This window comes from Meles meles, chromosome 6 (assembly GCF_922984935.1).
Source record: "Meles meles chromosome 6, mMelMel3.1 paternal haplotype, whole genome shotgun sequence".
Classification (NCBI taxonomy): Eukaryota; Metazoa; Chordata; class Mammalia; order Carnivora; family Mustelidae; genus Meles; species Meles meles.
Window position 1 is genome coordinate 53,694,068 of NC_060071.1, and position 17,168 is coordinate 53,711,235.

Here is a 17,168-nt window from a genome sequence, read left to right on the forward strand (position 1 = left end):
AAACTGTAGGGTTGGTCAGTTTTCTGCAGCCTGGTCCTCACTGTTCCCTCCCCTCTCTAAGAGAAGTCCTCTCTTTAGCGACGTCAGGCCGAGGAACCTTTTTTCTAGGCCCCGGGGTAGGGCAGGTCCTTGGAGCAGGCTACCTAACAAAATCCCTCAGTCCTTCCCCGCCCCCGCGCCGCGGGAATTCTGAGATCTGGGCGGGCCTTCTGCTAGGCGCTCTAAGGAGCAGGGATAGGAGAATATAGCCGCCAATCAGACCACCCGGATACCCGGATGTGAAGCGGTGCGCGATACAAAGGCGAGTTACCACCCAGCGCTTCGTCAGGTACAATGACCAATAAGCACTTCTCGGATGATAAATGACAGGAAAAGTAGCCATTTACAAACTAGCCTCTCTCACGCATGTGGAAATTCTCTTGCTCAGTCTAACCCACTACTGATTGTGATTGGGCAGAATTGTGAAGAGCGGTAGAACTGTCTAATTAGAAGCGGGAGCGAGAAAAGTCGCAGCCAATAGCACGAGTCTCGGGAGCGGGGCGGGGTCTAGGCCTTCGCCTCGGCGGCGGAGGAGACGCGGGGGCCATTTTGTGAAGAGACGAAGACTGAGCGGTGCGGCTGGGTCGTCGACCTCGAGCAGCAGTTGGCTTCTCCACGTAGAACCCGGGAGTAGGAGATTCAGAATCGAATCTCTTCTCCCTTCCCCCTCCTGGTAAGTGGAGGGGGCAGAAGCAGGGCAGGCGCTGGGTTCCTCGGCGAGCGCGAGGGGGTGTGGGAAAGACGAGGGAACCCTACCCTCGGTAGAGTAACTAGGCCTCCATTTATTCTCTTTGCTTTGGGGCGTTAGGTTTTATGCCGGAGAGAGTTTTATAGGCCTCAGCCCTTGCGCAGATTTAACCTAGTGTCCTCTAGGCCACGATCGGAAGGGAAAACGTTCTTTTCCTTTTTCGCCCTTTTTCTGTGTTAACGGCTGCTTTCCTTTCATTTTCTACGACCATGAGGACTCCGAGAGAGAGAGATGAAAGGCAAGATCGAGATTCTCATTAATACAGTTGGAAGTTCACGTAGCGCTGATGCCTCCTGTTAAATTTAAAAATTGGGCGGGGGATGGGTAAGGGTTACCAAGTAGATAATTGCGCCGCGAGCCTCTAAATTCCGGAGCGTACCGCAGGACACAAGAGCAGTAAATATAACAATAGATTTAATATTTTACTGATTACTTTTTATTCTACACCTCTTTGAGCAACGGCGGACCTCGAAAGTAGTTATTTTCAGTTCTGTTTTTAAAAAAATATATTGTAATCTCACTTACATATTAACAGTAATAATTAAAGCTGGCTTACTTTCTATCTGCAGGTTACAAATCACTTGAAATATATAAGTTAGTGGAACTTTGCTTGAGGTAGGTACTACTATCTTTCTTAGGAACTGAGAGGCACAAGAGTGTCGTTTGCCAGGGTCATAATAAATCAGTAGCGGAACTACTAAGGAATTTGACTCTGCTGCGTTAGTCAAGTGGTTTACGTAGCTGTTGGAATAGTAGGTATTGATAGTACTGTATTTGAATCTTTGCAAGAACCTAATCATGGCAGTCACTAGTGAAAACTGGAAATTCCCAAACTGCACTTGGGAAGAATATTTAATTACGAGATTGGCAGTTACTAATTTAACATTCTGATATAAACTTAAAAGTTTGACTTTCAGGATATTCTGGCATTGATTTTCTAAAATATCTGTTTAAAAAGTATGTAGTTAATGAATACTTTTTATTAAAAAGGTATTACCGTGCCCATTATTTGCTAAGTCCTGAAGCTTATGAAAAATGTTAAGTTTATAAAAATTGCATAGGTGTTTCTTAGTATCGCATTGACTTATCCTAGAAATCGCTTTTTTTTTTTTTTTTTTTTGGATACTTGGGGAGGGGGAAGATCTCTTTTTCATAGTGTGTTTTCTCCCAAAAACTGTTAGCAAATTTAAACAAATACTGCAGGATAAATTCATCCCTTAGGAAACCGAGAGAAGGTAAAAGTACTTTTACATGGAATAGTTAATGCATTTCTCAATTTTCTCACCTTGTGGCTAATGTAATAGGGATTAAAAGGTTTGCTCTTCAGAAAAAATATAAACATGTATATTACATGGGCTTAAAACTAATTTATCACTACAGAGCTGTTAGAAATGAGATAAGGGCAGTGAGTAGTTAAGATTTAAGTCATAAAAAAAAGATTTAAGTCATAAACATAATAAAAATATTGTTAGCAAATAAAGAAATGTAAGAAATTATTTAATAACAGTTGGTAAAAATTGAAATTAATTGAAGGGCACTGTTCTTGCCTTGCTTGACCTGTGAGAAATAGGGTTTCTTGGGAACAACATGTACCAAGGAAACAGCTCCTTTGAGTTACTATCCATCTGGAAAGATTGGGCCTCAGAATTAATGTATGAAACAGTTTTAGAGGTGTTTTCAAATAGGATTTAATAGCATTTTCATGTCGCTAAAAGGGAAGGATTTAAGGAGGATGACTAAGTTGCAGGTCTTCCTTTTTGTCTTCCCCATGCTGGTTGCAATGGAATGTTTGATGTTGGTTGCTATTCCTTCTGTAGAGAATTTAAACATTCCTTAAATTTGTGATTAGGTCTTTAGTGGGTTTCAGCATGTAGTTTTGTTTTGGATGGAATTGCTGTAAGAAGAAACAAGGAATGAATCCAGAATAGTTAATCTAATAATAAAGGTTATATTAAGTAGTCATATCTAAGATGTTAAGTTGGGAGTGACATTTGAAAGAGTCCTGGCCTAAGAGTTCAGAAAACTATCCCCATCTTCCTCGCCCCCGTTACTGTATTAGGTAAATCAGCAAAAACGTTGCGGATTTCAGTTTTATACTTAAAAGGGTGCTTAGACATACCCATTTTCTTCTACTCAAGTCATTTGTTGTCAGAAGGCTGGAAAGTACAGAAAGTTTTACTAAAGGCAGTTTTTATATATTAATGATTGTATTCTATCTTACTTAGTCTTGAAGCAGCTGTGATTGTCATGGAGAACATCATTTGCTCATGCTTATTAGTATGTATATTCAGATTGGGCTCAGGGAAGATGATGGTTTTTACATGTTAGATTTATTACAGGATTGACAAGTGAGAACCAGCACTATCTGATGTAGCATAACTGCAAGTGTCATTAGATACTAGGAAGTTGGGGCTTAAAGGGGAGGGGAAGGATTACTATAGGGTTTTTTAATTCTCTTGGTGCATTTACTACAAGTCAGGATGTTCCTGGATTTACTTTAATACCACTCATAGCTATGGGATAGAGGCTCCCCATTAACCTCTCATAGTGGTTCTTAAATGTGAACCAACAGTAGAATCGGTAAGGGGAATGAATAGTTAAAATAGATTACTGGGCTGCACCACCAGAGTTTCTAATTAAGTGTGGTGTGGGCCTTGGAAATTTGCATTTCTAATAAGTGCCACTTGGTGCTGGTTGGCAACCCTCACTTCAAGAATTGTGCTTTAGAAGAAGGGATCCAAACCTCCCAGAGGTTTGAAGAAGTATAATTTAGGTATACTGTTAATTGCAAAGCATTTTAATTAGGCACTAAAATTGTTTAGTCTTTTTTATGAGGTGGTAGCTCATCAGTTTAACGTAACTTTTTAGAAGACCTCTTAGAAGACCTCTTCGTGACTTTCAGAAACAGGTGCTTTTTATACTAACTTCTTGGTGAGCGTTTTGTCTTGTGACGTCTGTGCAGAGGATTTATTTGTAGATGAGCCACAAAAGTTACTTAATACACCCCGAAGATTTTGAGTACCGGGTTCAAGCTGTGACTTAAGTAAGAAAATTGGAAATTTCACCATAACTGGACATCACGAACACTGCTGTAGAAATAATATTGAACTATGTATCTTTTCTACAACTTTTATTTTGTGCACTTTTAAAAAAGATTTTATTTTTTTAAAGATTTTATTTATTTGATGGAGAGAGAGACAGCAAGAGAGACTGCACAAGCAGGGAGAGTGGGAGAGGGAGAAGCAGTCTTCGCACAGAGCAGGGAGTCTGAATGCCAGGCTCTTTCCCAGGACTCTGGGATCATGATCTGAGCTGAAGGCAGATGCTTAACTGAGGGAGCCAATCAGGCGCCCCAAAGATTTTATTTTTAAGAAGTCCCTATGCCCACTGTGGGCCTCAAGCCCACAACCCTGAGATAAAGAGTCCCACGCTCCTCTAACTGAGCCATCCAGGTACCTGTATAGTTTGTACATTTTAACACATCAATCCAAATGTAAAACTAATTTGCAGGTTACACTTAAACTGGTCTGCTACTTGGAAAAAATTTATAGTTAAAATTTTAGAGATTTAGTACTTATTCTGTTGATGTAGTCATTCACACATAATTGACTCAAGGAACACTTTTTAATTTTAATTTTTTGAAGGTTTTGTTTGTTTTTTAAGAGGGATAAGGGCAGAGGGAGTGGGAGAGAATCTTAAGCAGGCCCCATGGCCAAGGTAGGGCTTGAGCTCATCGTGACCTGAGCTGAAATCAAGAGTCAGATGCCTAACCGACTGAGCTACCCAGGTGCCCCTGACCCCCACCCCCACCTTGCTTTTTGAAGTAAGCTCTACACCTGATGTGGGGCTTGAACTCAGGGCTCTGAGATCAAGAGTCACATGCTCTACCAACTGAGCCAGCTAGGTCCCCCTAGTTACTGACATTTGTAAAGGAGATTAAAACCATTTGGCTGAATATTGAAATGTGAGGGCGGTGATTTCCTTATTTTCTCAAAAACCTACAATCTAATTGGCAAATCTTTTAGCTGATGAAAGGTCAGTCTGTCATGCATGTTATTTTTTAGTGTAGTGTTGTGTGAGATTCTTAGAGTTCGAATCTTGAAATGAGCTACATATACTAGCTTATAAACAGACCACAGAAACAAATTCATTAAGGACCATAATTTTCACTTTATGACATTAAATATTCAGTAACTCTAGTAATCTTTTCTCCTTCATTTGGTTTTTCATTCTGTCACTGGAATGATGAGCTCCTTACTAAATTTTATGATGTGCTCCTTATTTAAACATCTTCCCGTATAGAACCTATCAGGTCTTGTTTTGATGATACACAGGTTTTGAGAATAGGTGTCATCTCTAGTATGTATCTTCATGATAGGCCATTCCCCTTAATAATTTTGATACTTGACATTTGCTCACTTCTTCATCCCTGTTGGCCTGGTTTTTCTATAATTTCTTTGTCCAAGCTGCTGATATCAAGATGAACGTTCGTAGATTTTTGTTTTTAAGACCCTTGTGGGAATATAGGCATATATTTAGTAAATTTTTGTCACCTACTGATAAAGAATTGTGAAGACAGTCACTGGTAGACGTGATGGTTTTATAGAGGCTTTCCCTTCCCAGTGTAATGATAATGCTTTACCAGAATGTGTTACATGAAATGGACAGATGTTTCTGTCTTGGGGGTTTAGGGCACAACATTTCTGAGGAACTCTGACTCAATCTGTCCCTTCTCCTTTCACAGGGCAGCAAGGCGAACCCCATCCCTACTCACTGGAGCTCAGCTTTGATTTTTAACCTCCCTTCCCCACCCTTCCAGAACACACACATTCCCGTTCCAAAACTGATTTTATAAAGACATTTTAAACATAATGATGCAACTTGGTGTGCACTACTGCAAATATAACAGGTGTTTTTTTTTTAATTGTTTCCAAAACGGGACTTGGATTTAAGATGTAATTTTTAAAATTTCTATTTCTATTTTTTCTGCAGCAGTTGGGTTAGAGGAGGAGGAGCCTTTTAGCCTCTCATAAACTGACCTCTCTACTTCCTCGTGTATTTTTAAGATTGATTGATGATGTGGAAAGGGCTTTGCTTGTCTGCTACTGAGAACTTTACCCTTGCGGTTTTTGTGGAAACTGCTTTTGGAAAAAGAAAAGAAATGAACTTTACTGACTTGACATTTTTGCACCTCCCGTTTTTCTAATCTGGGCTATTTTTATTTTTGTTTTTTTACAGTGAGATTTTTTTGATCTTCAGCTACAGTAAGTTATTCCAATTTTTTTTTTACATTTTTCCTGACTTTCCGCTGATTTCCTTTTTATTGTTGTTACTAGTTACTATTATTATTATTATTATTATTATTATTATACTTAATGATGGTGATGATGATGATGATAATGACACTGATGATTTTTAACCGGATTAAAATCGAGTTTTTCTGAATGTTCATAAGAATTTCTCCGGCCTCCTGATTGACTTTGGAGTTTTGCATCTTGGGAGAGAAAGTGAAGGCATTAGCATTTTTAAGTGGATTGATCACATAAACCTTTTCTCTCCCAACCCCACCCTTGCCCTCATCCCCTCCCCCAGGCTCGAAAGAATTTTACTGGCTGTTAAGTCTGTGACCTTATTTTTCCTGATCTTTAACTTAACTGTTTTAGAGCATCTCTGGACGTCTGTATTTTTAATTTTTTATTTTTGTTTTTTTTATTTTTAATCTTTCATTTGTTAAATTTTTAAACTGTGCTGCAATAAAATGTGTGTGGTACTACTTAACACCTATGATGGTGATGGCATTTTCCCAGAAAGCCATTTTCCTCCTGTTACCCTTGAAATCCCATCCTGCTTTTCCTGTACACTACTACCCCTCACAAACCACAAGCTGCAGCAACATGGATGCCCAGCCTGGAGCAGCAGCAGCCAGGATGACCTGGAGCCAGGGGGGCCTTCGGAACAGATGCACACCCTTCCTGGGTGATGGTAAGAGGTGTGAGGTCCACTTGGTTTCATTGCAGAGACTAGGAAATACACCCATTTAAGTCTAGTTGATACGGTGTAGGTGATAGCTTTTGGAAATGTTCAGGTTAAGATTTTTTTTTTTTTTTTTAATCTCAAGAGATGTCCCCCAAGGGATGCCAGCTCAGTTTTTTAAAAGCTGATGGAATTACGAGGTTGTAACTAACTTGGGCTGACAATTTTTGATACTAGGAAAGAGGAGCTGAAGTTTACATATACTTCAGAATGAAACTGGTTTGTCTTAAATAGCAATAAGACAAGGACACCTTAGATGGGTTTATTCTTAGATTGTTGCAAATGAGTAAAAATTTTCTGTTATTCAGAATAACCTTGGGTTTGTGACAATAGTTTCTTGATTGTATTCCATTTAGGCTCTTCTTACTGAAATTTAACATGAATCAAACCATAAGAAACATGCTGCAATAACTAAAACTATCTTCTAACTAATAACTAACTATAAATATAAATAAAATAAATATAAATAATAACTAAAGCTATTTTCCTGGGAGGATTTTTGTTTTGCTTTGTTCTAAGGATAGGTAGATTCTTAATCTCAAAAAGCAGTGAAACTTTTTTAATCTGTATCCAAATCAGGAAAGATACAGAGTTGATCTCTTTTTCAGTGATAACTTGTGGCCCAGCAAATGTTAGGGAATGTGTTCTCTAGAGCAATCAGAAAGAATGAGGATCTAAAGAATTCAGAATTTAGCAACCTGTAGTATTTTATTTTAAAGATTTTATTCATCCATTTTAGAGGGCAGGGGCAAAGAGAGAGTCCCAAGCGGACTCCATGCTTGAGTGCAGGGCTTGCAAGCATAACCTGAAACCAAGAGTTGAATTCCCAGCCGACTGTGCCACTCAGGCATCCCACAACCTCTAGTATTTTACTGACCACAGTGGAATATTGTGGTAACTCACTGTAGAGTTGCTGTAGTAGATTTCGAGCTGAGGGAAAAAGTAAAATGATCTTTAAAGGCGTATTCAGTGCTGTGTATTACTAGGATTAATCACATATTTCTGTTTTTCTTGTACTAAAAGAATAAAATCCAGTTAAAGTGAACACTGAAGGCATCCTCAAAAGAAAACAGAATGGGAGAAATTGATAGAGAATGATCTGAGGTTATCTAGGAGAGAAATGGAAAATTTCTTTAATAGGTCCAAGTATTACTGATGTCCTCTGTTAAATGAAAGCTATTTTTCCTGTTATTCTTCTGTCATTGTGTGGCTCCTGTTCCCTGTCAGTCCCTCGTTAATCCTACAAATTCTTGTAGGTCATGTTCTGTTTTGGGGAGATACAAAAAGGTATGGTAGTGTTTCAGGGACTTAGAACCTTGTGAGGGAGACAGATGAGTAAGTCAGTGTCATGGTGTGATCAAAGGTAAACATAGAACTTACAGAAGCATGTAAAAATGAGTACCTGAATGATTCTTAAAAGGGCAGGAAATGCTAAGGGAAAGTGAACTGAACTGAACCTTAGAATTAAGACCAGATTATAAAAATGAAAAAATTTTTTTAAGATTTTATTTATTTATTTGACAGAGATTACAAGTAGGCAGAGAGGCGAGGGGGGGGGCAGTGAAGCAGGCTCTCTGTGGAGCAGAGATCCTGGTGTGGGGCTGGATCCCAGGACCCTGGGATCATGACCTGAGCCGAAGGCAGAGGCTTTAACCCACTGAGCCACCCACGCGCCCCTAAGAAATTTTTTAAAAGAGATTTTTACTTATTTGACAGATCTCAAGTAGGCAGAGAGGCAGACAGAGAGAGGGGGGAAGCAGGCTCTCAGCTGAGCAGAGAGCCTGATGGGTGGCTGGATCCCGGGACCCTGAGGTCATGATGAGGCTTAACCCACTGAGCCACCCAGGCGTCCCCAGATTGTAAAAATTTTAATGCCACGTTAAGGAGGTTGTATTTTATCCAAAAACTGTTGGTGAGCTATTGAAAGGTTCTAAACCAAGAGAGTGAGATCAGTTTTCCATTTTGGGAATGTCATTCTGTTAGTGTGGAAATGGAGAATAAGATTGGAGGTAGGTGATGAGGAACATAGTAAAAACACAGAAAAATAATGAGCTGGCCTCATCAAAAGCAGTGGTACTGGAACTAGGGACGAGCTTATAAATGTAGGAGGATTTGGTGGTTCCTGTGATAATGAGGAGCTAGCTATCCCAGGATAGATGTTGGGTAAACAAAGGGAGCAGATTAGGGTAAGAGTAGGAGAAAGCAATTTAAACAATTGGTTTTTGAGATGCTCCTGGAACATTTAAGTAGAGATTATATTCATTAGACATCTGAGTGCTTATTCTGAAAATCCTCAATAGGCTGGGGTATCTGGGTGAACAAAACCTATAGCCCCCGTCCTGTCGGGTATTAAAGATCATTGAGAGGAGAAATAGAGTGACAAAGAGCACTGTATAATCTAGAAGGAAAAGAACAGAGTAAGGTTATAGAAAGGGAACCAAATTTAGAATATGGAGGTGGAAGGGGAGGGTACTGCCAGTGAAATGACCTCGAATTGATGTTGAAATTAAGATCCAGAAGTGGATAATCCTACTTGAAAGCACAGGTTATGGGGGGATATCTTGGCCTCAGAGCAAAAATTACTACTGGAGAATAGGCACTAAGGATGCATAGAATAAGACACAGAGTTGGAAAGATAAGCAAAGTGGTTAGCCAGCTTGATGTACTGGTGGTCCTTGTAGGGTCCTTATATAATATCTAGGTTGTCTTGGGAACAAAAGGAATCCTTTGAAGGACATTGGAGAATGCTTGGGATCCTATTTGGAATTTCCTTCTGGCTGGCTGTCTGGGGAATGAGGACAAAGTTTAAGGAAAACACGAAATTAAAAGACCAATCTGGGTAGGTCACTATCTTTTAATCCCTCCTAGGCCTGGGGATACTCACCCAGCTGTTTCAAATGAGTTGTGTGTGTGTATTAATGGGCAGATGTAATTAGTTTGAAGAGGACAGGTTGATCAGACGCTAGGATACTGATTACTTCTCTTAACACCCCATTGGGTAAGACATTAGATGATCACTTCCCTGTTTGAAAGGAAAAATGAAGTAGACCCTTTTGGAAGTAATAATCTGAACACCTTACTATGTATGTGTCCATCATTGTTAATGTTTTTGTAACTTCTTTTTTTTTTTTTTTTTTTAAATATTTTATTTATTTGACAGAGAGAAATCACAACTAGGCAGAGAGGCAGGCAGAGAGAGAGGAGGAAGCAGGCCTTCCGCGGAGCAGAGAGCCTGATTCGGGGCCCGATCCCAGGACTCTGGGATCATGACCCGAGCTGAAGGCAGAGGCTTTAACCCACTGAGCCACCCAGGCGCCACTTAATGTTTTTGTAACTTCTTAATCATCATAACCTTTGTGTATTATCATTAGTATTATGGAGATGAGAGCACTGAAACACAATTTTAAAAATTTGCTCTTAAGTTAGACATACCCAATAAATGGTGACACATGGAGTCAACCCAGGCAGTTAAGTCTACACCTTTCAACTCTTAATCATATTAGATTGACTGTTCTTTACTTGACATAATGAAGTATTTTTGAAAAACAGATCTTCATTTGGGGTACAATTACCCCTCCCCTGAAAAAAGAAACTGCTTTGGATGACGACGACCTTTTTTTTTTTTTTTTTAAGATTTTATTTATTTATTCATTGGTCAGAGAGAGCACAAGCAGGCAGAGGCAGAGAAGCAGGCTCCCTGCTGAGCAAGGACCCCCCCCCCCCCCCATGTTGGGCTCCATCTAAGGACCCTGGGATCATGACCTCAGCCAAAGGCAGTGGCCCAACTGACTGAGCCACCCAGGATTCCCTGGACTTCTAGAAAATTTTTTCAAAGATTTTATTTATTTATTTGACAGAGATCACAAGTAGGCAGAGAGGGGGGGAAGCAGGCTCCCCGCTGAGCATAGAGCCTGATGTGGGACACCATCCCAGGACCCTGAGATCATGACCTGAGCTGAAGGCAGCGGCTAAACCCACTGAGCCACCCAGGCGCCCTGGAAATTTTTAAAGAGTATGCAACTAAATACCATCATTAAAATATTAAATACTTAGTTCTTAATCGCTTTAAATGAAAATGATGGAGAGTCCAAAGTAGTAAATTAGATAGATGAAGCTTTGTGGTATAATTTTATAAAATGTTCGGATGTGATCATATTTCAGGGAAGTAAACACATTTTTAAAGTGAGTTTTAGTTGAAGAAATAACTATTTGTGGTTTTAAAAAAAACACATCCCAGAGTGGTGTATTGCCACATCTAGCAGTCTTTTTTCAGTTCTCTTCACACCCGACCAGCTGGTGTGATTTAACCAGTTGAGCCACTTTGCTCCTTGAAACATTTTTTACATAGTTTTTAGGTTTTTGTTCTGTTTCTGGCTTATTCTTCCACTCTATTGGAGTACTCTGTGTTCAGTCTTTCCATTTCTCTTTTTTACTGAAACTCAGAGTGTTAATTCATTCAGTCAGATGATTTTCTATACCATCTAAGCTAATGATTCTCATGCTTGCATCACCAGACTTAACTTTGAATGACATGCCAGTCTGTCTAGTTACCTAGCTGACTGCACCCCTGAATGTGAACTATATCAATTTAAAAGTCCCAGAAGGGGCTCCTGCTGTTCTCTCAAACCAGCGTTGCCAGTTGCAGTTAATGAAACTCCAGTTTTTATGTCATATAGTCATACTTCGGTTAGCTATACTTGTCTTTTTTTCTCCTAGACCTCACCTTTGGGCTTGGTGGAGTATCCTGTCAGGGCGCCTGGGTGGCTCAGTGCGTCAGTCAGGTCTCTGCCTTCGGCTCAGGTCATGATCTCAGGGTCCTGGGATCGAGCCCCGCATTGGGCTCTCTGTTCAGCGGGGAGCCTGCTTCCCTTCCTCTCTCTCTGCCTGCCTCTCTGCCTACCTGTGATCTCTGTCTGTCAAATAAATAAATAAAATCTTTAAAAAAAAATATAAATACTGATCACACTGCCATGGCTTGGTCCAGTTTCAAGCTGCAGTTGTCTCTTGTGCATTATTGGTGTAGGTTTAAGGTTTCTTTTACCCCTTCCCACCGGTGTGTGGTATCTAGATTGGTCCTGCTCAAATGTAATGTTGGAAAAACATACTGCTTAAAGGATTTGCCATTTGAAACTCAGTAGCTCCCTATTTTCAGTGTTAAAATTCACTGTGATAAGGGCACCTGGTGGCTCAGTGGGTTAAAGCCTCTGCCTTTTGGCTAGGGTCATGATCCCAGGGTCCTGAGATGGAGCCCTGTGTTGGGCTCTCTGCTCAGCAGGGAACCTGCTTTCTCCTCTCACTCTCTGCCTGTCTCTCTCCCTACTTGTGATCTGTCAAATACATAAACAAAATCTTTAAAAAAAAATTCACTTGTGATTTAAAAAAATACCTACATGGTCTGTTCTGCTTCTCCTCCCTTACTAGTTGTATACATACAGTATATTCTGCTCTATCACATTTCCTCCTTACTGAGTCTTGAATGCTAGATGGTCCTGTCTCAGAGCCTTCCTTGGAAGTTTCTTCCCCAAGACATTCCTAAGTTTAGGTTTCTCATTTCATTTAGGTTCTTAACTCAAAGGTCATGGCCTCACTGATGTTTTCCAAACTCACTTAGACCTTCAGGCTTCCCCATCCCCACTGGGTACTCTGGCACCTTTCTCCATCACACATAGAAGTTGATCATCTATATAAAGGTATAGGGAAATATTTTGAAAGATACAGTAAAACAATATTAGGATTGGAGGGAAACTTGGTGTGTGTGTTGAAAACAGCTTTAAGATGCGGTTTGGCTGTGGTGGAAGGAATCAGGTTTTCATTTGAGAGCATAGGCTATTGTGCTTCTTAAGATGGGGCTGTAGACAAAATTTGGAAGAACTTTATCTTTTTAAAAAAAAGTCTCTCTTGAGTATGCATGTATACTCAAGTATAGGCTTTCCAAAAAGTCATTCATAAGTGCAGCACATACGTTAAAGTGGAAAAAATTTTTTTACTTCATGTGAACATAACATAAAATTAGTAGAAATCTGAACATTTAAATAGCTACATGTATTGGATTCTTACACAGTATTTTACTTAAATAGAACTATTTTGGGCCCTTAGGTTCTTCCCATTTTTCCCTTTCACACATAATTGAACAGTCTGACAAATAAAATTTTGTAGCCCTTATTTTATTTTTAGATCTGTGTATGCATATATTTGATGCTGTTTTCATTTTAGTGTGAAAAATTCCCAGAGAGAGGAGTATAATCTCCATGAAATTGTCCAGCTTTAATAGTCCTTTGGTAATCTTGTTCAATCTGTACCTGCATCTGTCCTCTCAGCTTTGTTATTGAAGCAGATCCTTTATATATTTCATCTATAGATCTTCAGTATATATTTTTGAAAGATAAGGACTTAGAAATAAAATCATTGTCAAAAAAATATTTTTAAGACCCTAAAATACTACTGTGGGGGCTGAAAAAGTCATTCCCCAATTGTGTTTCATTTTTGTGGGAGTATTAACAAGGATGATTGACTTTTGCTTACATGTTTTTTGCTTGGTCCTTTCTGGATTTTGAGAAGTTCCTTTATTAGAGGTTTTGTTTTTTTTAATTTGAGAGACTTTGGGCATGTTTATTCTCATTGCTGATAAAATTTGAGGTCAGAGTAGCAAAAGATGCGATTCCTCTATATTTTACTGTTAATACTCAGATTTAGGTATAATCCTATGTTTTAGCTGCTTAGATCTGAGTGATGGAGAGTGTAAATTTAAGTTGGATTTCCTTATTAAAACAATTTCCTCTACTGGTCCAAGATCTTTTATTTACAATTCAGAAATGTAAAAATATATGTGGAAAATTTTTTCATTAGTTTGACAATTTGGTGACAAGCCTGACGTCAGTTGATGTGAGATTATTTATAGTCTGTTAAATTAAATGACTGATTATGCATATAATTGGAGAAATGCTAATATATTTTATTTGACAGCTGTGTGCTTCCCCAGATCCCACTGGGGTGTTACACAACAAAAAAGACATAGTATTATCTTGGTAAATTAGGTCAAAAATCCTGATTTTCCAAACACATGTCTCCATGATAGACTTTAAAAAGCATATTTTGTTGGATAATTAAATCTTCTCTCAGTAAGTATTGTTGATCTTTGCTATTCAGAATATGGTCTGTGCTCCAGCAGCAACAAGAGCATCATCATCATCATCATCATCATCATCATCTGGAAGCTGTATAGAAATACAGAATTTCAGTGCTCTCTTCTAGAGCTGGGCTGGGTACAGTAAAGAGAAACACAGGTCTAGACCACTTGCATTCCTTTTTTATTGCTTGCTCGTGACTTAGAAACTTTGATAGGCTTTGTGGCAAGAGTTTTTGGTGTTTGGGGGTAAAATTGAGGATCATGGTGTGGCTCCATTTTGTGTAAATTTGAAATAATACAAAGTAAAAAGTAACTATTTTATGTGTAAGATTTGAACTAATGAACTCCCCAAATTACAAATAAGGGTAAGAATCAACTAGTTTCAAACAGGCAGAATGGGTAAATGGTTATATCACTTAAGCTAGTAATTGAAATAAATATAATTGAAGTAGATGTATTTTGAATTATCACAGCTCTTAGGGAAATGATATTAAGGGAAATGATACATCTCGTATAATATGACCACTCTATTTTTGGTGGTAAATGATAGCTGAAGAGAGAAAAATTTTAAAAAACTAAATTTTGCAGATCCGTGTAGATGAATTTCTGTATAGCTTCCACCTAGATTGCCATAGTTTCATTTTCTTTCATTGTTATTTGCTAAACCATTTGAAGGAAATTCTGATTTAAAGACAGACCCCTAAAACTTAAAAGCATGAATCTCATGTATAAGGATAGTGTTCTTACCAGGGGTTTATACAAATTAAACTGTGGATTCTCATTCACAAAGAATTTTAGATAATACTAGAAATAGTAAGTCCTCCTTGTATCTTTTTACTTACTATTTTTTTAAAGATTTTATTTATTTATTTGACAGAGATCACAAGTAGGCAGAGCAACAGGCAGAGAGACGGGGGGAAGCAGGCTCCCTGCCAAGCAGAGAGCCCAGTGTCGGGGGCTCAATCCCAGGACCCTGAGATCATGAACTGAGCCAAAGGCAGAGGCTTTACCCCACTGAGCCACCTAGGTGCCCTTCTTTTTACTACTATTTTTATATATTTCATATGTTCTTGATGTTTTAGTTCCCAGCTGAAATTTATTGACCTTACTGAAGTAATTTTGAAATGCTGATCTTAATTCTTCCCTGTAAAAAGGGGAAAGAATTTTTTTTAAGATTTTATTTGAGAGAGCATAAGAAAGCTGAGGAGAACACAAGTGGGAGGAGGGGCTGAGGGAGAAAGAGAGGCAAACTCCCTGCTGAGTAGGGAGTGTGTCTCCCAGGGTCAAGATCTGAGCCTAAGGCAGACCCTTAAATGACTGAGCCACCCCAGGTGCCCCATAAATATTTCTAATGCTTGTTTGATACTTGAAGATTTGGGGACCCCTTGTTTTAAAATGGCTTAAAATGTTCCCAAAGTAAATAGATGTTTGTCAAGAGGAGTTCGGTATAGAGGCTGCTCTGGTTAAGAATATGATAGGCTGGGGCACCTGGGTGGCTCAGTGGTTTGGGCCTCTGCCTTCAGCTCGGGTCATGGTCTCAGGGTCCTGGGATCGAGCCCCACATCGGGCTCTCTGCTCCGTGGGGAGCCTGCTTCCTCCTCTCTCTCTGCCTGCCTCTCTGCCTAGTTGTGATCTCTCTCTCTGTCAAATAAATAAATAAAATATTAAAAAAAAAAAAAAAGAATATGATAGGCTTATTTTCAACAACGTGGGTGGAACTAGAGGGTATTACACAGAGGGAAGTAAGTCAATCAGAGAAAGACATGATCTCCCTGATAGGAGAAATCAGAGAGTGGGAGGTTTGGGGGGTTGGGAAGAAAAAGAAGCAAGATGGGGTGGGGAGGGAGACAAACCATAAGAGACTCGTAGTCTCACAAAACAAACTGGGGGTTGCTGGGGGAGGGGTATGGAGAGGGTGGTTGGGTTATGGATATTGGGAAAGATACATGATAAGGTGAGTGCTGTGAAGTGTGTAAGCCTGACGATTCACAGACCTGTACCCCTGGGGCAAATAATATGTTAATAAAAATAATTAAAAATTTAAAAAAAGAATATGATGGGTTTCTAAAAGGTTGGTTTTTTTTTTTTTTTTTTTTTTTTTAAGATTTTATTTTTCTTTTAGACAGATTGTGAGAGAGCACAACACGAGGGAGAGGGAGTCCAGTGCGATGCAGGGCTGGATCCCAGAACTCTGGGGTCATAACCTGAGCCAAAGGCAGGCACTTAACCACCCAGGCACCACTCCCCCTTTTTAATTTTTATGTATCTTTGTGTGCAGTTTGGGGCTCTGCCCGACAACCCCCAAGATTGAGTCACGTGCTCTACCAACCCAGGCAGCCAGCGGCCCCCCCTCCTCTTAAGTCTGATAGAACACTCTGAAGCACACAAATAACATTTTTCTTTTCTTTTCTTTTTTTAAAAATATTTTGTTTATTTATTTGACAGAGATCCCAGTAGGCAGAGAGGCAGGTCTAGAGAGGAAGCGGGCCCCCTGCTGAGCAGAGAGCCCAATGTGGGGCTTGATCCAAGCACCCTGAGATCATGACCTGAGCCTAAGGAAGGCAAAGGCTCAACCCTCTGAGCTACCCTGACAAATAACAGTTTTTAATAATGACAGTTGATTATGAAGGTTGAGACTAGAGAATTGTATTTGTCGGGACTAACAATGAGAGACCCCAAATTTATGAAACAATATCCAGTGGAAAATTGGTCTAGAGATGCCCATTTTCTTGATTTTACAGTTTTGAATTGCTCTAGTGGAAGGGAAGCACGCAACCTTTCCAATTTCTGTTTAGGGAGTTACAGAAATTTTCGCTGATTCTAGGCCAAGCAGTGTATCACAGTCATTAAATCTCAAGGTAGCATTAAGCTATCTTTGCAAAATAAAATTAGGAAAGCAGTATGGTTGTTGAAAAATTGAGGAAAAAGTACATAAAAACATAAAAATACTACAGCATCCTGAGATAGCTTATAGATAATGTAGATAACAGTTGACAGTTAAACAACAAAGTTTGAACTGTATGAGTCCACTTAGTTGGGTTTTTAAAGATAGAAATACAGGGGGCGCCTGGGTGGCTCAGTGGTTTAAGCCGCTGCCTTCGGCTCGGGTCATGATCTTAGGGTCCTGGAATCGAGTCCCACATCGGGCTCTCTGCTCGGTGGGGAGCCTGCTTCCTTCTCACTCTCTCTGCCTGCCTCTCTACCTACTTGTGATCTCTCTCT

General features: G+C 39.6%; 1 protein-coding gene across 12 annotated transcripts in view; it reads left to right on the forward strand.

The window, feature by feature from the left end:
- The first annotated feature begins 576 nt into the window (after nt 1-576).
- Nucleotides 577-17,168, forward strand: part of HNRNPC (heterogeneous nuclear ribonucleoprotein C) — a 67,374-nt gene continuing 50,782 nt past the window's right edge. For 5 of the 12 annotated variants that reach the window (XM_046007489.1, XM_046007499.1, XM_046007500.1 and 2 more), the window contains exons 1-3: nt 577-712; nt 1,357-1,402; nt 6,026-6,051. The gene's annotated coding sequence lies outside the window, so the exon portion shown is untranslated. Of the gene's footprint in view, nt 713-1,356; nt 1,403-6,025; nt 6,052-6,162; nt 6,770-17,168 lie in introns of those variants that run through there. The other 7 variants (XM_046007497.1, XM_046007498.1, XM_046007495.1 and 4 more) reach the window with 6 other exon arrangements.